Genomic DNA, 20,567 nt, shown 5'->3' on the forward strand with positions numbered 1-20,567 from the left:
AGCCTATGTTTCCCCAATTCCGACTCGGTTTGAGAGTGCCAATTTCACCGCCACGTCAGCAGTTGCGCATCACCTCTGTTTTTTCCCTCCCTTCCGCGAAGAACCTAAAAAATGTTCTACCGAGATTTGAACTCGGATCGCTGGATTCAAAGCCCAGAGTGCTAACCATTACACCATGGAACCAACACACCCTCCCAGCAGTCTGTCTGAGAGGCAGATAGCGATGAGGCTAGGTGGAATCAGGTAGCCTAAAGGAGGCGGGCGTGGTTCCTCTGCCGAAACCCGAGATTGAACCAGGGACCTTTAGATCTTCAGTCTAACACTCTCCCAACTGAGCTATTTCGGCCAGATACTCGTGCTGTTTAGCCTGGCAAATGAAGGTCCCACCGAGATTTGAATTCGGATCACTGGATTCAGAGCCCAGAGTGCTAACCCTTACACCATGGAACCTCGGCGTGTGTCAACTTTTCCCATGAGGTGCAGAGATTTAAGTCATTCAGTCCAGAAGCGCGATAGCAAGGAGCAAAAGAAGCCTTTGCCTTTTAAGCCCATGTTTCCCCAATTCCGACTCGGTTTGAGAGTGCCAATTTCACCGCCACGTCAGCAGTTGCGCATCACCTCTGTTTTTCCCCTCCCTTCCGCAAAGATCCTAAAAAGGTTCCACCGAGATTTGAACTCGGATCGCTGGATTCAAAGCCCAGAGTGCTAACCATTACACCATGAAACCAAAACACCCTGCTAACTGGCTGTCTGAGAGGTGGAATAAGGTAGACTAAAAGAGGCGGAGGTTGTTCCTCTGCCGAAACCCGGGATTGAACCAGGGACCTTTAGATCTTCAGTCTAACGCTCTCCCAACTGAGCTATTTCGGCCAGGTACTTGTGTGGTTTAGCCAGCATGCAAGTATGGGAGACCGCCCGTCATTTTCGAGAAGAGCAGAACGAAGGTCACAGAGAGAAAATGAGTGGCCCGTACGGGGATCGAACCCGCGACCTTGGCGTTATTAGCACCACGCTCTAACCAACTGAGCTAACCGGCCTCTCTCTGGCACATTTTATCCCCAATTGCTCAGAAATATCCTGGTTGCCCTAATCAGGCTGAAGAGATTAAAAGCAAAGCCTAATAATGGGCTCGTCCGGGATTTGAACCCGGGACATCTCGCACCCTAAGCGAGAATCATACCCCTAGACCAACGAGCCGAAACATACATCCTCCGTGCTGCTGTCGGGCCCCAAACATTTCAGCTTCCATGGCTTAAAGCGCAATTTTCTTATTAAATCAACAATTAAAAGGTAGCCGGTGCAAAGTTTCCAGCACAGAGGAAATGGGGCCTCTTTTTTTGTGGTCATTGGAAATCACGCTGCAGGACCTGCACACGAATAATGAGAATCTTACTTACAGGAGCCTGGTCTGCAACACTGGACCCAGTTGATGTTGCAGGAGCAGAGGCAGCACTTGGCTGGACAGAAGGCTGTGTAGGAGACTGCAGAGGAGGCTGAGCAGGGCGCAGAGTAGGAGACTGCAGAGGAGGCTGGGCAGGGCGCAGAGGAGGAGACTGCAGAGGAGGCTGGGCAGGGTGCACAGGAGGAGACTGCAGAGGAGGCTGGGCAGGGTGCAGAGGAGGAGACTGCAGAGGAGGCTGGGCAGGGCGCTGCAGTCCTGTGGGTGGCTGTAGTGAGGATGGTCCTGGTGCAAAAGGACAGGGGTTGAAAGCCTTGCTGGAAAGATGGGAGATGCTCTTTCCAGTGGACAGGAAGCTCTGCAGGCGACTGGGACACCTGGCCAGGGGTCCACAATGCTGGAGGAGCAGGATAAGGGGCAGGAGCAGGGGCAGTAGCACGAGCCGGGCAGGAGCAGGGCCTCTCGAGCCTGCAGTGGCTGGAGAAAAAAGAAAAAACTTACCCACTTACAGGGTATGGCTGGAGACAAAATCTTTTGTGCCAGCTGTGAAGCAAATAATTGCTTCCCCCGCGCCAACAGGGCCTTCACATTGGTCGCCAGCAGTGGGCTGTTCTTAGTGGCAGTAGGTGGAGGAGGAACAGACACAGTGGCAGTGGGCACAGCAGCAGTGAGGACAGATGCAGTGGGCACAGTGGCGGTGGGCACGTGGGCTGGAGCCTGCCTCTTCAGCACGTATGCTTTGAAAAGGGCCATATTGGTGTTAGGCCCGGCCTTTGCCTTCTTCAGGTAGGTGATGAGAGCCTGGGCCTCCTTGCTTGGGTCCTCATACACCTCCATTATTGACCTACCCTTAAAATCCCCAAACTCCACCATCAGACACCAAGAGTCTCCTGTCCTCTGGGCCTCCTGCAGCATGGCCTGTTTTTTTCTGATACACCTCTACAGCCTCGCCTACCTCCCTGATCTGCGAGGTGTATCTGAGGAACAGGTGTTTGTTGTCCGACAGCGGGTTGTCCCTCTCCTCCTCCCCCAAAATGCTGCTGACCAGATAGCAGGCATACCACAGTGAGTTCTTCAGCAGCCACAGGAACCTCTGACCCTGGTGTTTCCCAAACTGGATCTTGCAGTGAGCCAGAACCAGGAACTGGTCTCCAGGATTCCCTCCATTCTGCCTCACAAAGGCAGTGGCCTCAGCCAGGACCTCCTCTTTACACCTGGCCCTCCCTGCCAACACGATCTTCCTCCTATTGGCCTCCTCAGTTGGCCCCATAAGGAGTCGACCCTCAGAGGTTCTTCGTAAAACCGGGTATGCATACATAATCTGAAAGGACACAGGCATAAACAGAACGTTACATAGCTGTCATATTCCAACTGAAAGTATTTTACTACAGCATTTTTTTAATGTAATTAATTATTATAATATTATAATAATTAATGATTATTATTATTATGAGCATAAGCATTATTGTTTTTTATACAACTGTGAATCACTTTGAATTGCCTTGTGTACAAATTGTAAATAGTGTGATGAACTAATTAATAAGAAAATAAATAACACTTCTTGGTACAATTTTGCTGGTATCATGCCATGCTTAAATCGTTTTGTTTTGTTTAGCTTTTGTGGCAGAGATTACTAAGAAACACCAAATATAACATAAAGGCGTTTATGACAATTCATAATAATATGATCATCAAACAGATCTAAAACTTAAAATGGTATATCAAATCGTTTTGGTATATCTTTTATAACATAGTTGAGAATCATTTGTTGAAACAAAAAAACACTTGTTTTTGCCTATTCATGTCTTTTTAAATATGTATAACATAGTATTTAAAAAGATAACATAAATATGTATACTGGTGTATAACATAGTATAGTATAACATATATGAATTAAACTTTTTTTTTAAAAGGTTTTAGTAAAAATCTTCTTGTGCTCAAAATAATGTAATGAATGACACAAAAAATACTACATTAACAACAACAAAAAAATGGTTTAAGGAGGATATAGCTTAATTAGCGGTCGGCTAATTATCTTGACCGTAGTGACATGTTTTTTACTGTATATCATGGTAAAGTTGCAGGTTCACATGTACAGAAGAAAACGTGTGCTATTACACGCTAGCTGGCTTTATTGCCATGTTTAATTGTCTAAAAACAAACACTGTTTATGAATAAATAATGATCGATTATAGAGTCGTGAAGAATAGACTTACCTGTTGCAAAGATTGCAAAGATGACGATAATAACAGCGGTCGCCGATTGGTCAAAAGTAGGCCACAGGAGCAGAGCCAGGAGAGAAACGCGATTGGTCAAAAGTAAGCCACAGGAGAGAAAGGCGATTGGTCAAAAGTAAGCCACAGGAGAGAAACACGATTGGTCAAAAGTAAGCCACAGGAGAGAACGCGATTGGTCAAAAGTAAGCCACAGCAGAGAAACACAATTGGCTCACGTGGGCTTACTTTGGGCTTACTTTGGCTCAATCGGTAGTAAGCAGTAGGCGCAAGCAAGAGGTAGTGGGATCGATGCCTGCATTCTCCAGTGCTGTCCATCCTTTTTACGCCCCACTTCAAGGGGCACTACCTAGATGAGCTCTTGCGGCTCAGTGCTGCCGAAAAAGTTTTTCCGAACGAGGTACTGCACACATTCCTGGCAAAAGCAGGTCCCACCGAGATTTGAACTCGGATCGCTGGATTCAGAGCCCAGAGTGCTAACCATTACAACATGGAACCTTGGCGTGTGTCAACTTTTCCCATGAGCAGCAGAGATTTAAGTCATTGAGTCCAGAAGCACGATAGCAAGGATTTAAGTCATTGAGTCCAGAAGCACGATAGCAAGGAGCAAATGAAGCCTTTGCTTTTTAAGCCCATGTTTCCCCAATTCAGACTCGGTTTGAGAGTACCAATTTCACCGCCACGTCAGCAGTTGCGCATCACCTCTGTTTTTTCCCTCCCTTCCGCAAAGAACCTAAAAAGGTTCCACCGAGATTTGAACTCGGATCGCTGGATTCAAAGCGCAATTTTTTGATTAAATCTACAATTAAAAGGTAGCCAGTGAAAAGTTGCCAGCACAGAGGAAATGCGGCCTGTTTTTTTGTGGTCATGGAAATCACGCTGCAGCACCTGCACACGTGCTAGGGATCGCGCCTCGTCTTTGTCTTTGAGAGCGATGGACACCTTCTCTCCATCATCGAGGGGAATTAGCTCAAATGGTAGAGCGCTTGCTTAGCATGCGAGAGGTAGCGGGATCGATGCCTGCATTCTCCAGTGCTATCCATCCTTTTTACGCCCCCCTTCAAGGGGCACTACCTAGATGAGCTCTTGCGGCTCTGTGCTGCCGAAAAAGTTTTTTCGAACGAGGTACTGCACACATTCCTGGCAAAAGCAGGTGCCACCGAGATTTGAACTCGGATCGCTGGATTCAAAGCCCAGAGTCCTAACCATTACATCATGGAACGAACACACCCTGCTAGCTGGCTGTCTGAGAGTCAGATAGCGATGAGGCTAGGTGGAATCAGGTAGATAGGAGCTGGCGTTTGGTCAATGGACCGCCTCGACTAAGAGAGGCGGACGTGGTTCCCCTGCCAAAAGCAGGGATTGAACCAGGTACCTTTAGATCTTCAGTCTAACGCTCTCCCAACTGAGCTATTTCGTCCAGGTTCTTGTGCACTTTAGTCACTGAGAGAAAATGAGTTGCCCGTACGGGGATCAAACCCTTGACCTTGGTGCTATTAGCACCACGCTCTAACCAACTGAGCTAACCGGCCTCTCTCTGGCTCTTTTTATCCCCAATTTCTCAGAAATATCCTGGTTGCCCTAATAAGGCTGAAGAGATTAAAGCAAAGCCTGAAAATGGGCTCGTCCGGGATTTGAACCCGGGACCTCTCGCACCCTAAGCGAGAATCATACCCCTATACCAACGAGCCGAAACATACATCCTCCCTGCTGCTGCCGGGCCGAAAACATTTCAGCTTGCATGGCCCAAAGCGCAATATTTTAATTAAATCTACAATTAAAAGGTAGCCAGTGCAAAGTTGCCAGCAGGAAAATGCTGCCTCTTTTTTGTGGTCATTGGAAATCACGCTGCAGCACCTGCACACGTGCTAGGGATCGCGCCTCGTCTTTGTCTTTGAGAGCGATGGACACCTCCTCTCCATCATCGAGGGGAATTAGTTAAAATGGTAGAGCGCTCACTTAGCATGCGAGAGGTAGTGGGATCGATGCCTACATTCTCCAGGGCTGTCCATCCTTTTTACGCCCCCTTTCAAGGGGCACTACGTAGAGAAACACAATTGGCTCACGTGGGCTTACTTTGGGCTTACTTTGGCTCAATCGGTAGTAAGCAGTAGGCGCAAGCGAGAGGTAGTGGGATCGATGCCTGCATTCTCCAGTGCTGTCCATCCTTTTTACGCCCCACTTCAAGGGGCACTACCTAGATGAGGGGTTACAAGGTTTACTGCAAAGCATGTATGATTAGTAGAGAGATGACATGATGATGAAAAGATGGAAGGAAGCAGTGAAAATCATCCTGTTTTTCATCCAAGCACCATTAGAAGAAATACAAGAAGAAAAAAAGATGGGATCAGCCAAGTGTGAAGCGAAGCAGACCAAACACTACAACAGCCACTTATTCCAAGGGGAGTGGGAGATGACAAGAATGAGCTTTAGTCAGTGATTACGATAAAAAATGAAATAAAACCTTTTACATACACCTTTAAATTATCTTTTTTCCTTTGAGGATGTTCACTCAAAGAGTGAATGTAGATTGACACCTGAGAAGTGCCATTCCTCTGTGTTGTGAAATAAAATAATATGTCATTTAAAAAATACTGTTTTGTTTTATTTGTAATTGTTTGTAAAATATTGTTTAAGATTTACATACCTTGAGGAAGTTGTTCCTCAGCTTGCGAGGCTACAGTTGCCATCTCCAGGTCATCTTCCTCCTCAAAAAAATCCGTAGCAGCAGAGTCTGTAAAATAACATAAAACACTAAGCACATGTCACCAACACACTTGTATGCGTTAAGTGATACTCACCACATGTAAAGAGCTGTCTCCGGGCTGCGGACTCAGACGCAGGATGTACACGTGGTCCTGCAGCTGTTGAACACGTATTTTCGTTAGACATATATACTGCATAATATATACTGTAATGATTTTAAAGCTTGCAAATCACTTACAGGGTTTGGCTGGAGCCAAAATCTTTTGTGCCAGCTGTGAAGCAAATAAATGCTTCCCCCGCGCCAACAGGGCCTTCACATTGGTCGCCAGCAGTGGCCTGTTCTTAGTGGCAGTAGGTGGAGGAGGAACAGACACAGTGGCAGTGGGCACAGCAGCAGTGAGGACAGATGCAGTGGGCACAGTGGTGGTGGGCACGTGGGCTGGAGCCTGCCTCTTCAGCACGTATGCTTTGAAAAGGGCCATATTGGTGTTAGGCCTGGCCTTTGCCTTCTTCAGGTAGGTGATGAGAGCCTGGGCCTCCTTGCTTGGGTCCTCATATACCTCCTTCATTGACCTACCCTTAAAATCCCCAAACTCCACCATCAGACATCCAGAGTCTCCTGTCCTCTGGGCCTCCTGCAGCATGGCCTGTTTTATATGATACACCTCCACAGCCTCGCCTACCTCCCTGATCTGCGAGGTGTATCTGAGGAACAGGTGTATGTTGTCCGACAGCGGGTTGTCCCTCTCCTCCTCCCCCAAAATGCTGCTGACCAGATTGCAGGCATACCCCAGTGAGTTCTCCAGCAGCCACAGGAACCTCTGACCCTGGTGTTTCCCAGACTGGATCTTGCAGTGAGCCAGAACAAGGAACTGGTCTCCAGGATTCCCTCCATTCTGCCTCACAAAGGCAGTGGCCTCAGCCAGGACCTCCTCCTTACACCTGGCCCTCCCTGCCAACACGATCTTCCTCCTATTGGCCTCCTCAGTTGGCCCCATAAGGAGTCGACCCTCAGAGGTTCTTCGTAAAACCGGGTATGCATACATAATCTGAAAGGACACAGGCATAAACAGAACGTTACATAGCTGTCATATTCCAACTGAAAGTATTTTACTACAGCATTTCTTTTTTATGTAATTAATTATTATAATATTATAATAATTAATGATTATTATTATTATGAGCATAAGCATTATTGTTTTTATACAACTGTGAATCACTTTGAATTGCCTTGTGTACAAATTGTAAATAGTGTGATGAACTTATTAATAAGAAAATAAATAACACTTCTTGGTACAATCTTGCTGGTATCATGCCATGCTTAAATCGTTTTGTTTTGTTTAGCTTTTGTGGCAGAGATTACTAAAAAACACCAAATATAACATAAAGGCGTTTATGACAATTCATAATAATATGATCATCAAACAGATCTAAAACTTAAAATGGTATATCAAATCGTTTTGGTATATCTTTTATAACATAGTTGAGAATCATTTGTTGAAACAAAAAAACACTTGTTTTTGCCTATTCATGTCTTTTTAAATATGTATAACATAGTATTTAAAAAGATAACATAAATATGTATACTGGTGTATAACATAGTATAGTATAACATATATGAATTAAACTTTTTTTTTTAAAGGTTTTAGTAAAAATCTTCTTGTGCTCAAAATAATGTAATGAATGACACAAAAAAATACTAAATTAACAACAACAAAAAAATGGTTTAAGGAGGATATAGCTTAATTAGCGGTCGGCTAATTATCTTGACAGTAGTGGCATGTTTTTTACTGTATATCATGGTAAAGTTGCAGGTTCACATGTACAGAAGAAAATGTGTGCTATTACACGCTAGCTAGCTTTATTGGCATGTTTAATTGTCTAAAAACAAACACTGTTTATGAATAAATAATGATCGATTATACAGTCGTGAAGAATAGACTTACCTGTTGCAAAGATGACGATAATTACTACTGATGACGACTACTTCCTGCTCAGCTACTGTTCGGACGCTCTCGCTTACTGCTCCGCGCTTTGCTCCATCGCTTTTATATTTCTATATTTTATCTCCTTTTATCACCTTATGTTAACTTCAGCAAATCAGCACGGTGCTCAAACGCTTGGATTACTACAAAAAAAAGCAGAATTATTTTATTCGACCAGCCTCCCACTGAAAGCTTACATTCCGGGGAAGAGAAAACACAACTGCCTACATTCATAAGGATAAGAAAATGCCTCCTCTGGAATCTACTTGCTGCTCCAACTGCCACAGACTTTTACAAAGGATTGCAATTCTTGAAACAAAGTTAATTGCGGGACCACCAAACCAGACGGAACACACAACAGAACTTCGTCATGGACGTCCTCAGCATACAGCCGGTGAGTCCCATGAATCTAGTGCTTCTCGACAGGCCATACTGAGTGTAGAGAAACAAGCCGATCGTTTTACTAATCGATGGCACAAACAGGGTGCGAAACCCAAAGGCACTCGAGACATCAGATTGTCATCAGACATCCTCTACCCCAAATACGGCTCTGACAAGGACTGCAAACACTGGTCTCCTACCACCGCCTGTCCATCTTGAGAACAGATTTGAAGTATTAATGAATGAGGAATCCCCAAATTTGATGAATGTGATCGCACACAGACAGAATCAGCCAGTAGCTAACACTGATGCTAACTGGGGCTCAAGGTCGAGCAGACAGCGGCACTCAGCTCACAGTGCAGCCGAGCCCAGGACTCTGATAGTGGGCGACTCCGTAATCAGAAACATTAATAGCAGGGATACAACAACGTGCTGCCTTCCACAAGCAACAACTTCTTATGTAAACAGGGAACTTCAGAACATTCTGATGAAACATAAGACTGCAAATCGACTCATCATTCATGTGGGGAAGAATGATATTCATAAAGAGCAGTTGGAACTTCTTAAAAAGGATTTCAATGAACTTTTTGAAACACTTAAAAGACTTAAAGTTCAAACATTCATCAGTGGACCACTCCCAGCAAGAGGAACAAACAGGTTTTCATGGTTGCTTGGGCTTAATACATGGCTGCAAAAAACCTGCAATATAAAAGGAGTGAACTTTATTGACAACTTCAATCTTTTCTGGAGTCAGAGGCAACTGTTTCAACAGGATGGCCACCACCCAAACAAACTTGGTTCAAGAGTGCTAAAGGACAATATCTACTTCTCCCTCCGTCATCCTTCTGCAATGTGTGCCAATCCACTCAACCTGAATGGCACACACACACCTGGATACAGTATGAATGACCACAGGATTTCACTTCAGCACCTGCATGGGCATGCGGTTGACACATCACACAAGGACAGTGATAACACCACTCAGCCACAACAACCTCTGCTCACGGACACAATCTCAGCTGAGCCCTGCCCACAGAGCTCACCACAGACAGACTGTGACATACCAGCACTGCTCCAAGATACAGCACCCATAGACGACTTTCTGGAAAACAGCCAGGGAAACCAGGACAGCATATTACAGCCTCCAATAACACCAGAGCAAAAATCCCTCTCACCGGAAACATTATCACTCTCTCCAGCATCTCCACTTCTGTGCTTCTCAGAGAAAATGGAACAACTGGTGCATGCTGGAACTAGACTATCCCACTCTTTTGCTGCGAGCCCCCAGATACCAACCAAAAAAACGCCAGGCCCCACAACCACCAAAGCCTGCGGGCCCAGCTCGCCCTCCCCCTCCTCCTGTGAGAGCTCTTCAGCCTCAAATGGTAAATTAGCTCAAATGGTAGAGCGCTTGCTTAGCATGCGAGAGGTAGCGGGATCGATGCCTGCATTCTCCAGGGCTGTCCATCCTTTTTACGCCCCCCCTTCAAGGGGCACTACCTAGATGAGCTCTTGCGGCTCAGTGCTGCCGAAAAAGTTTTTTTGAACGAGGTACTGCACACATTCCTGGGAAAGCAGGTCCCACCGAGATTTGAACTCGGATCGCTGGATTCAGAGCCAAGAGTGCTAACCATTACACCATGGAACCTTGGCGTGTGTCAACTTTTCCCATGAGCAGCAGAGATTTAAGTCATTGAGTCCAGAAGCACGATAGCAAGGAGCAAATGAAGCCTTTGCTTTTTAAGCCCATGTTTCCCCGATTCCGACTCGGTTTGAGAGTCCCAATTTCACCGCCACGTCAGCAGTTGCGCATCACCTCTGTTTTTTCCCTCCTTTCCACAAAGAACCTAAAAAGGTTCCACCGAGATTTGAACTCGGATCGCTGGAGTCAAAGCGCAATTTTTTGATTAAATCTACAATTAAAAGGTAGCCAGTGCAAAGTTGCCAGCACAGAGGAAATGCGGCCTGTTTTTTTGTGGTCATTGGAAATCACGCTGCAGCACCTGCACACGTGCTAGGGATCGCGCCTCGTCTTTGTCTTTGAGAGCGATGGACACCTTCTCTCCATTATCGAGGGGAATTAGCTCAAATGGTAGAGCGCTCGCTTAGCATGCGAGAGGTAGCGGGATCGATGCCTGCATTCTCCAGTGCTGTCCATCGTTTTTACGCCCCCCTTCAAGGGGCACTACCTAGATGAGCTCTTGCGGCTCACTGCTGCCGAAAATGTTTTTTCGAACGAGGTACTGCACACATTCCTGGCAAATGCAGGTCCCACCGAGATTTGAACTCGGATCGCTGGATTCAAAGCCCAGAGTGCTAACCATTACACCATGGAACAAACACAACCTGATAGCTGGCTGTCTGAGAGGCAGATAGCGATGAGGCTAGGTGGAATCAGGTAGATAAGAGCTGGCGTTTGGTCAATAGACCGCCTCGACTAAGAGAGGCGGACGTGGTTCTTCTGCCGAAACCCGGGATTTAACCAGGGACCTTTAGATCTTCAGTCTAACGCTCTCCCAACTGAGCTATTTCGGCCAGGTACTTGTGCGGTTTAGCCTGCAGGTATGTCTGGGAGACCGCCAGTCATTTTCGAGAAGAGCAGAGCGAAGGTCCCAGAGAGAAAATGAGTTGCCCGTATGGGGATCGAACCCTTGACCATGGCACTATTAGCACCACGCTCTAACCAACTGAGCTAACCGGCCTCTCTCTGGCTCATTTTATCCCCAATTTCTCAGAAATATCCTAGTTGCCCTATTCAGGCTGAAGAGATTAAAAGCAAAGCGTGATAATGGGCTCGTCCAGGATTTGAACCCGGGACCTCTCGCACACTAAGCGAGAATCATACCCCTAGACCAACGAGCCTAAACATACGCCCTCCCTGCTGCTGCCGGGCCGAAAACATTTCAGCTTGCATGGCTTAAAGTGCAATATTTTAATTAAATCTACAATTAAAAGGTAGCCAGTGCAAAGTTGCGAGCACAGAGGATATGCGGCCTCTTTTTTGTGGTCATTGGAAATCACGCTGCAGCACCTGCACACGTGCTAGGGATCGCGCCTCGTCTTTGTCTTTGAGAGCGATGGACACCTCTCCTCCATCATCAAGGGGAATTAGCTCAAATGGTAGAGCGCTCGCTTAGCATGCGAGAGGTAGCGGGATCGATGCCTGCATTCTCCAGTGCTGTCCATCCTTTTTACGCCCCCCTTCAAGGGGCACTACCTAGATGAGCTCTTGCGGCTCAGTGCTGCCGAAAATGTTTTTTCGAACGAGGTACTGCACACATTCCTGGCAAAAGCAGGTCCCACCGAGATTTGAACTCGGATCGCTGGATTCAGAGCCCAGAGTGCAAACTATTACACCGTGGAACCTTGGCGTGTGTCAACTTTTCCCATGAGCAGCAGAGATTTAAGTCATTGAGTCCAAAAGCACGATAGCAAGGAGCAAATGAAGCCTTTGCTCTTTAAGCCCATGTTTCCCCAATTCCGACTCTGTTTGAGAGTGCCAATTTCACTGCCACGTCAGCAGTTGCGCATCACCTCTGTTTTTTCCCACCCTTCCGCAAAGAACCTGAAAAGGTTCTACCGAGATTGGAACTTGGATCGCTGGATTCAAAGCCCAAAGTGCTAACCAGTACACCATGGAACCAACACTTACTGATAGCTGGCTGTCTGAGAGGCAGATAGCGATGAGGCTAGGTGGAATCAGGTAGACTAAAAGAGGCGGACGTGGTTCCTCTGCCGAAACCCGGGATATAAATATCCTGGTTGCCCTAATCAGGCTGAAGAGATTAAAAGCAAAGCCTAATAATGGGCTCGTCCGGGATTTGAACCCTGGACCTCGCGCACCCTAAGCGAGAATCTTACCCCTAGACCAACGAGCCGAAACATACATCCTCCTTGCTGCTGCCGGGCCGGAAACATTTCAGCTTCCATGGCTTAAAGCGCAATTTTTTGATTAAATCTACAATTAAAAGGTAGCCGGTGCAAAGTTTCCAGCACAGAGGAAATGCGGCCTCTTTTTTTGTGGTCATTGGAAATCACGCTGCAGGACCTGCACACGAATAATGAGAAGCTTACTTACTGGAGCCTGGTCTGCAACACTGGACCCAGTTGATGTTGCAGGAGCAGAGGCAGCACTTGGCTGGACAGAAGCCTGTGGAGGAGGCTGCAGAGGAGGCTGAGCAGGGCGCAGAGGAGGAGACTGCAGAGGAGGCTGGGCAGGGCGCAGAGGAGGAGACTGCAGAGGAGGCTGGGCAGGGCGCAGAGGAGGAGACTGCAGAGGAGGCTGGGCAGGGCGCAGAGGAGGAGACTGCAGAGGAGGCTGGGCAGGGCGCTGCAGTCCTGTGGGTGGCTGTAGTGAGGATGGTCCTGGTGCAGAGGGACAGGGGTTGAAGGCCTTGCTGGAAAGATGGGAGTTGCTCTTTCCAGTGGACAGGAAGCTCTGCAGGCGACTGGTACACCTGGCCAGGGGTCCACAATGCTGGAGGAGCAGGATAAGGGGCAGGAGCAGGGGCAGTAGCACGAGCCGGGGCAGGAGCAGGGCCTCTCGAGCCTGCAGTGGCTGGAGAAAAAAGAAAAAACTTACCCGCTTACAGGGTTTGGCTGGAGACAAAATCTTTTGTGCCAGCTGTGAAGCAAATAAATGCTTCCCCTGCGCCAACAGGGCCTTCACATTGGTCGCCAGCAGTGGCCTGTTCTTAGTGGCAGTAGGTGGAGGAGGAACAGACACAGTGGCAGTGGGCACAGCAGCAGTGAGGACAGATGCAGTGGGCACAGTGGTGGTGGGCACGTGGGCTAGAGCCTGCCTCTTCAGCACGTATGCTTTGAAAAGGGCCATATTGTTGTTAGGCCTGGCCTTTGCCTTCTTCAGGTAGGTGATGAGAGCCTGGGCCTCCTTGCTTGGGTCCTCATACACCTCCTTCATTGACCTACCCTTAAAATCCCCAAACTCCACCATCAGACATCCAGAGTCTCCTGTCCTCTGGGCCTCCTGCAGCATGACCTGTTTTTTTCTGATACACCTCTACAGCCTCGCCTACCTCCCTGATCTGCGAGGTGTATCTGAGGAACAGGTGTTTGTTGTCCGACAGCGGGTTGTCCCTCTCCTCCTCCCCCAAAACGCTGCTGACCAGATAGCAGGCATACCCCAGTGAGTTCTCCAGCAGCCACAGGAACCTCTGACCCTGGTGTTTCCCAAACTGGATCTTGCAGTGAGCCAGAACCAGGAACTGGTCTCCAGGATTCCCTCCATTCTGCCTCAAAAAGGCAGTGGCCTCAGCCAGGACCTCCTCCTTACACCTGGCCCTCCCTGCCAACCCGATCTTCCTCCTATTGGCCTCCTCAGTTGGCCCCATAAGGAGTCGACCCTCAGAGGTTCTTCGTAAAACCGGGTATGCATACATAATCTGAAAGGACACAGGCATAAACAGAACGTTACATAGCTGTCATATTCCAACTGAAAGTATTTTGCTACAGCATTTGTTTTTTATGTAATTAATTATTATAATATTATAATAATTAATGAATATTATTATTATTATTATGAGCATAAGCATTATTGATTTTTATACAACTGTGAATCACTTTGAATTGCCTTGTGTACAAATTGTAAATAGTGTGATGAACTAATTAATAAGAAAATAAATAACACTTCTTGGTACAATCTTGCTGGTATCATGCCATGCTTAAATCGTTTTGTTTTGTTTAGCTTTTGTGGCAGAGATTACTAAGAAACACCAAATATAACATAAAGGCGTTTATGACAATTCATAATAATATGATCATCAAACAGATCTAAAACTTAAAATGGTATATCAAATCGTTTTGGTATATCTTTTATAACATAGTTGAGAATCATTTGTTGAAACAAAAAAACACTTGTTTTTGCCTATTCATGTCTTTTTAAATATGTATAACATAGTATTTAAAAAGATAACATAAATATGTATACTGGTGTATAACATAGTATAGTATAACATATATGAATTAAACTTTTTTTTTAAAAGGTTTTAGTAAAAATCTTCTTGTGCTCAAAATAATGTAATGAATGACAAACAATGAGGATGGAGGAATCGAATGAAAGCTTTTTTATACATTGGAATACTTGATCACTCGAGCGTCACTTCATAGCGTCATCAGCAGCGCTCAAAGGATCTGCCCTCATGTTGTTGCAGTTTGTTTATTTAAGAAATTCATAATAAATAATAATAAAGCGAGATACCCTGTTGAAATATGTGTAATGTGTGGTTTATATAAACTGCAAAGGTAAAGTATACTTTAAAACAGATTGTGACCGATGTGAAGGGGGAGGAGAATGTATACGTGCGTCACGTTTAGTCAATAAAACACTTCCGCATAGGATACACCTTTGTATCCTCGCTCATGACTCCTCTGAAAGCCTCCTCACTCCTCGATCCTCGCCTCCTCGCGGTGCAATTAGAGAATTGAGATGTCCTTCAAGATGGCTGAGCTCGATCGGTTTCCGGGTCATAGGATGGAGGACAGAGGAACGAGGAGACGAGGAGGGATATTGAGAAGCACCCTATGTTTCCCCAATTCCGACTCGGTTTGAGAGTGCCAATTTCACCGCCACGTCAGCAGTTGCGCATCACCTCTGTTTTTTCCCTCCCTTCCGCGAAGAACCTAAAAAATGTTCTACCGAGATTTGAACTCGGATCGCTGGATTCAAATCCCAGAGTGCTAACCATTACACCATGGAACCAACACCCTCCCAGCTGTCTGTCTGAGAGGCAGATAGCGATGAGGCTAGGTGGAATCAGGTAGCCTAAAGGAGGCGGGCGTGGCTCCTCTGCCGAAACCCGAGATTGAACCAGGGACCTTTAGATCTTCAGTCTAACACTCTCCCAACTGAGCTATTTCGGCCAGGTACTTGTGCTGTTTAGCCTGGGATATGAAGGTCCCACCGAGATTTGAATTCGGATCACTGGATTCAGAGCCCAGAGTGCTAACCCTTACACCATGGAACCTCGGCGTGTGTCAACTTTTCCCATGTGGTGCAGAGATTTAAGTCGCACCCTAAGCGAGAATCATACCCCTAGACCAACGAGCAAACATTTCAGATTCCATGGCTTAAAGCGCAATTTTTTGATTAAATCAACAATTAAAAGGTAGCCAGTGCAAAGTTTCCAGCACAGAGGAAATGGGGCCTCTTTTTTTGTGGTCATTGGAAATCACGCTGCAGGACCTGCACACGAATAATGAGAAGCTTACTTACAGGAGCCTGGTCTGCAACACTGGACCCAGTTGATGTTGCAGGAGCAGAGGCAGCACTTGGCTGGACAGAAGGCTGTGGAGGAGACTGCAGAGGAGGCTGAGCAGGGCGCAGAGGAGGAGACTGCAGAGGAGGCTGGGCAGGGCGGAGAGGAGGAGACTGCAGAGGAGGCTGGGCAGGGTGCAGAGGAGGAGACTGCAGAGGAGGCTGGGCAGGGCGCTGCAGTCCTGTGGGTGGCTGTAGTGAGGATGGTCTTGGTGCAGAGGGACAGGGGTTGAAAGCCTTGCTGGAAAGATGGGAGTTGCTCTTTCCAGTGGACAGGAAGCTCTGCAGGCGACTGGGACACCTGGCCAGGGGTCCACAATGCTGGAGGAGCAGGATAAGGGGCAGGAGCAGGGGCAGTAGCACGAGCCGGGGCAGGAGCAGGGCCTCTCGAGCCTGCAGTGGCTGGAGAAAAAAGAAAAAAACTTACCCACTTACAGGGTTTGGCTGGAGACAAAATCTTTTGTGCCAGCTGTGAAGCAAATAAATGCTTCCCCCGCGCCAACAGGGCCTTCACATTGGTCGCCAGCAGTGGGCTGTTCTTAGTGGCAGTAGGTGGAGGAGGAACAGACACAGTGTCAGTGGGCACAGCAGCAGTGAGGACAGATGCAGTGGGCACAGTGGTGGTGGGCACGTGGGCTGGAGCCTGCCTCTTCAGCACGTATGCTTTGAAAAGGGCCATATTGGTGTTAGGCCCGGCCTTTGCCTTGTTCTGGTAGGTGATGAGAGCCTGGGCCTCCTTGCTTGGGTCCTCATACACCTCCTTTATTGACCTACCCTTAAAATCCCCAAACTCCACCATCAGACACCAAGAGTCTCCTGTCCTGTGGGCATCCTGCAGCATGGCCTGTTTTTTTCTGATACACCTCTACAGCCTCGCCTACCTCCCTGATCTGCGAGGTGTATCTGAGGAACAGGTGTTTGTTGTCCGACAGCGGGTTGTCCCTCTCCTCCTCCCCCAAAATGCTGCTGACCAGATAGCAGGCATACCACAGTGAGTTCTTCAGCAGCCACAGGAACCTCTGACCCTGGTGTTTCCCAAACTGGATCTTGCAGTGAGCCAGAACCAGGAACTGGTCTCCAGGATTCCCTCCATTCTGCCTCACAAAGGCAGTGGCCTCAGCCAAGACCTCCTCTTTACACCTGGCCCTCCCTGCCAACACGATCTTCCTCCTATTGGCCTCCTCAGTTGGCCCCATAAGGAGTCGACCCTCAGAGGTTCTTCGTAAAACCGGGTATGCATACATAATCTGAAAGGACACAGGCATAAACAGAACGTTACATAGCTGTCATATTCCAACTGAAAGTATTTTACTACAGCATTTCTTTTTTATGTAATTAATTATTATAATATTATAATAATTAATGATTATTATTATTTTGAGCATAAGCATTATTGTTTTTTATACAACTGTGAATCACTTTGAATTGCCTTGTGTACAAATTGTAAATAGTGTGATGAACTAATTAATAAGAAAATAAATAACACTTCTTGGTACAATCTTGCTGGTATCATGCCATGCTTAAATCGTTTTGTTTTGTTTAGCTTTTGTGGCAGAGATTACTAAGAAACACCAAATATAACATAAATGCGTTTATGACAATTCATAATAATATGATCATCAAACAGATCTAAAACTTAAAATGGTATATCAAATCGTTTTGGTATATCTTTTATAACATAGTTGAGAATCATTTGTTGAAACTAAAAAACACTTGTTTTTGCCTATTCATGTCTTTTTAAATATGTATAACATAGTATTTAAAAAGATAACATAAATATGTATACTGGTGTATAACAGTATAGTATAACATATATGAATTAAACTTTTTTTTTAAAGGTTTTAGTAAAAATCTTCTTGTGCTCAAAATAATGTAATGAATGACAAAAATGAGGATGGAGGAATCGAATGAAAGCTTTTTTATACATTGGAATACTTGATCACTCGAGCGTCACTTCATAGCGTCATCAGCAGCGCTCAAAGGATCTGCCCTCATGTTGTTGCAGTTTGTTTATTTAAGAAATTCATAATAAATAATAATAAAGCAAGATACCCTGTTGAAATATGTGTAATGTGTGGTTTATATAAACTGCAAAGGTAAAGTATACTTTAAAACAGATTGTGACCGATGTGAAGGGGGAGGAGAATGTATACGTGCGTCACGTTTAGTCAATAAAACACTTCCGCATAGGATACACCTGTGTATCCTCGCTCATGACTCCTCTGAAAGCCTCCTCACTCCTCGATCCTCGCCTCCTCGCGGTGCAATTCGATAATTGAGATGTCCTTCAAGATGGCTGAGCTCGATCGGTTTCCGGGTCATAGGATGGAGGACAGAGGAACGAGGAGACGAGGAGGGATATTGAGAAGCACCCTATGTTTCCCCAATTCCGACTCGGTTTGAGAGTGCCAATTTCACCGCCACGTCAGCAGTTGCGCATCACCTCTGTTTTTTCCCTCCCTTCCGCGAAGAACCTAAAAAGGTTCTACCGAGATTTGAACTCGGATCGCTGGATTCAAAGCCCAGAGTGCTAACTATTACACCATGGAACCAACACACCCTCCCAGCTGTCTGTCTGAGAGGCAGATAGCGATGAGGCTAGGTGGAATCAGGTAGCCTAAAGGAGGCGGGCGTGGTTCCTCTGCCGAAACCCGAGATTGAACCAGGGACCTTTAGATCTTCAGTCTAACACTCTCCCAACTGAGCTATTTCGGCCAGGTACTTGTGCTGTTTAGCCTGGCAAATGAAGGTCCCACCGAGATTTGAATTCGGATCACTGGATTCAGAGCCCAGAGTGCGAACCCTTACACCATGGAACCTCGGCGTGTGTCAACTTTTCCCATGTGGTGCAGAGATGTAAGCAGGGGTGGTAAAAGTACTCAAAAATTATACTCGAGTAAAAGTATATATACCTAAATAAAAAATTACTCCAGTAAAAGTAGAAAGTCCTCCATTCAAACATCACTTGAGTAAAAGTACAAAAGTATCCGATTTAAAACGTATTTAAGTACCGAAAGTAAAAAGTAAATATTCAAACTATAAATATAAATAATTAAACAGATCAATTGTTTTGGGAGTGATATGCAATGTTTTAATTGAACAAATTATTAGATACTGCAATTAAGAATTTGTTAGATTTGCAATCATAAGAGACAATGAAGCACCTTGCATCAATTCTAAACAATTTCATTAAGTTTAGTGACAGCATATTATGGTGCAATGACTGGTAGGCCATTCTTTGATACAAATTTTACAATTTCAATTCAATTATTGTGGTTTGATTCCGATCTTGATTCAATATAGATTCATTTTCATAAATATTTGGTACAGTAGATGCATGTTAATTTTTAAATTAAGAAAATCTCACCTAATTCTGTAAACATAGGCTACAGAGAGCCCTGTCAGCTGGTATTATTACATGTTAAAAATACATGTGATTTTTATTATAATAACAACTTTATAATATTTTAATGATATAAGTAAAAAATATAATAAATATATAGTGCACATATTTAGCAAAATACTAATTTATACTAATATTAAATATATTATAAAATACAAATTTTTCTAGCAAACTAACGTGCTATGGTCATTAAATGTTTTTTTTTTTTTCTGAGGTAAATGTAACGTTATGTAATATATTGTTCTCCAGCTGTTTTACTGACCTCTTCCTGCGGTTGAAAAACACTGATTTATTGATATTATGTATAAGGTATATACATTTCGGTAAGTTGTACTGTATCTTTCAACACAGGCTACCTATTATTGTTCATTTGCTTTTATTTACAATTAACTAGTAGTAAAGAGATTAACGGCACCCCATAGCAGGCGCTAGCTATCTGTCACGTCACATTTAAAAGCTCCAAAATGGTATTTATTGTTTGAATTTCGTAATAAAATTGACAGAATCTGAGAGCTGAGAATTTATTTCATATCAAAAGTAACCCACTCTGTCCTGTCTGTCGGTGTCAATGTCCTCTTTGCTTCGCGATTTTTCTCTGCGTGAGAAAATGGATGTGTGTCGTGAGAGCGTGTGGAAAGTGTCAATTGCGTGAGTCTCACACTGAATGAGTGAGAGTTGGCAGCTCTGCAATAGACATGTTCCATAACATTAGCTGCATCAAACAGAAGATGTGCAAGATACAAGGGATCTCAGGATCATTGCTGGGCAGAGCTGCACCTTCACCTGTTTCTGCGGTCATCTTCCACAATGGCGAACTGACTGCTAATGAGAGTGTATGCTTGCAAAGAGCTCGTGCGTTTTTTTTTTCAAAATAAAACCAAGTTTTTCATTGGTTTGGAAAGCCAGTGTATTAAATACTTGGAGCGAGCATTGGGAAATGTAACGGAGTAAAAAGTAAACTTTGTCTTTAATATTGTAGTGGAGTAAGAGTAAAAGTAGATGCAAATAAAACATACTCAAGTAAAGTACAGATCCCCGAAAAAAATACTTAAGTAAAGTAACGAAGTATTTCTACTTCGTTACTTACCACCACTGGATGTAAGTCATTCAGTCCAGAAGCGCGATAGCAAGGAGCAAAAGAAGCCTTTGCTTTTTAAGCCCATGTTTCCCCAATTCCGACTTGGTT

At 45.3% G+C, this 20,567-nt stretch overlaps 14 non-coding genes across 14 annotated transcripts; all 14 read right to left on the reverse strand.

Moving 5' to 3' along the window:
- Positions 1-273: 273 nt before the first annotated feature.
- Positions 274-346, reverse strand: trnaf-gaa (transfer RNA phenylalanine (anticodon GAA)). The gene has a single exon. It is a non-coding gene; the product is annotated as a tRNA-Phe (tRNA).
- Positions 347-655: 309 nt separating this feature from the next.
- trnaq-uug (transfer RNA glutamine (anticodon UUG)) lies at positions 656-727 on the reverse strand. Its single transcript has one exon. It is a non-coding gene; the product is annotated as a tRNA-Gln (tRNA).
- A 70-nt stretch (positions 728-797) lies between these two features.
- On the reverse strand, positions 798-870 carry trnaf-gaa (transfer RNA phenylalanine (anticodon GAA)). The gene has a single exon. It is a non-coding gene; the product is annotated as a tRNA-Phe (tRNA).
- A 93-nt stretch (positions 871-963) lies between these two features.
- Positions 964-1,037, reverse strand: trnai-aau (transfer RNA isoleucine (anticodon AAU)). The gene has a single exon. It is a non-coding gene; the product is annotated as a tRNA-Ile (tRNA).
- An 88-nt stretch (positions 1,038-1,125) lies between these two features.
- trnap-agg (transfer RNA proline (anticodon AGG)) lies at positions 1,126-1,197 on the reverse strand. Its single transcript has one exon. It is a non-coding gene; the product is annotated as a tRNA-Pro (tRNA).
- A 2,862-nt stretch (positions 1,198-4,059) lies between these two features.
- On the reverse strand, positions 4,060-4,131 carry trnaq-cug (transfer RNA glutamine (anticodon CUG)). Its single transcript has one exon. It is a non-coding gene; the product is annotated as a tRNA-Gln (tRNA).
- Positions 4,132-5,252: 1,121 nt separating this feature from the next.
- trnap-agg (transfer RNA proline (anticodon AGG)) lies at positions 5,253-5,324 on the reverse strand. The gene has a single exon. It is a non-coding gene; the product is annotated as a tRNA-Pro (tRNA).
- A 4,957-nt stretch (positions 5,325-10,281) lies between these two features.
- trnaq-cug (transfer RNA glutamine (anticodon CUG)) lies at positions 10,282-10,353 on the reverse strand. Its single transcript has one exon. It is a non-coding gene; the product is annotated as a tRNA-Gln (tRNA).
- A 618-nt stretch (positions 10,354-10,971) lies between these two features.
- On the reverse strand, positions 10,972-11,043 carry trnaq-uug (transfer RNA glutamine (anticodon UUG)). The gene has a single exon. It is a non-coding gene; the product is annotated as a tRNA-Gln (tRNA).
- A 124-nt stretch (positions 11,044-11,167) lies between these two features.
- Positions 11,168-11,240, reverse strand: trnaf-gaa (transfer RNA phenylalanine (anticodon GAA)). The gene has a single exon. It is a non-coding gene; the product is annotated as a tRNA-Phe (tRNA).
- Positions 11,241-11,495: 255 nt separating this feature from the next.
- trnat-agu (transfer RNA threonine (anticodon AGU)) lies at positions 11,496-11,567 on the reverse strand. Its single transcript has one exon. It is a non-coding gene; the product is annotated as a tRNA-Thr (tRNA).
- A 944-nt stretch (positions 11,568-12,511) lies between these two features.
- On the reverse strand, positions 12,512-12,583 carry trnap-agg (transfer RNA proline (anticodon AGG)). The gene has a single exon. It is a non-coding gene; the product is annotated as a tRNA-Pro (tRNA).
- A 2,928-nt stretch (positions 12,584-15,511) lies between these two features.
- trnaf-gaa (transfer RNA phenylalanine (anticodon GAA)) lies at positions 15,512-15,584 on the reverse strand. The gene has a single exon. It is a non-coding gene; the product is annotated as a tRNA-Phe (tRNA).
- Positions 15,585-18,620: 3,036 nt separating this feature from the next.
- trnaf-gaa (transfer RNA phenylalanine (anticodon GAA)) lies at positions 18,621-18,693 on the reverse strand. The gene has a single exon. It is a non-coding gene; the product is annotated as a tRNA-Phe (tRNA).
- Between the last annotated feature and the right edge of the window lie 1,874 nt (positions 18,694-20,567).

The sequence above is a fragment of the Siphateles boraxobius genome, unplaced genomic scaffold, assembly GCF_051911475.1.
Source record: "Siphateles boraxobius isolate OS27281-9 unplaced genomic scaffold, OSU_SipBor_1 19, whole genome shotgun sequence".
NCBI classification, from domain to species: domain Eukaryota; kingdom Metazoa; phylum Chordata; class Actinopteri; order Cypriniformes; family Leuciscidae; genus Siphateles; species Siphateles boraxobius.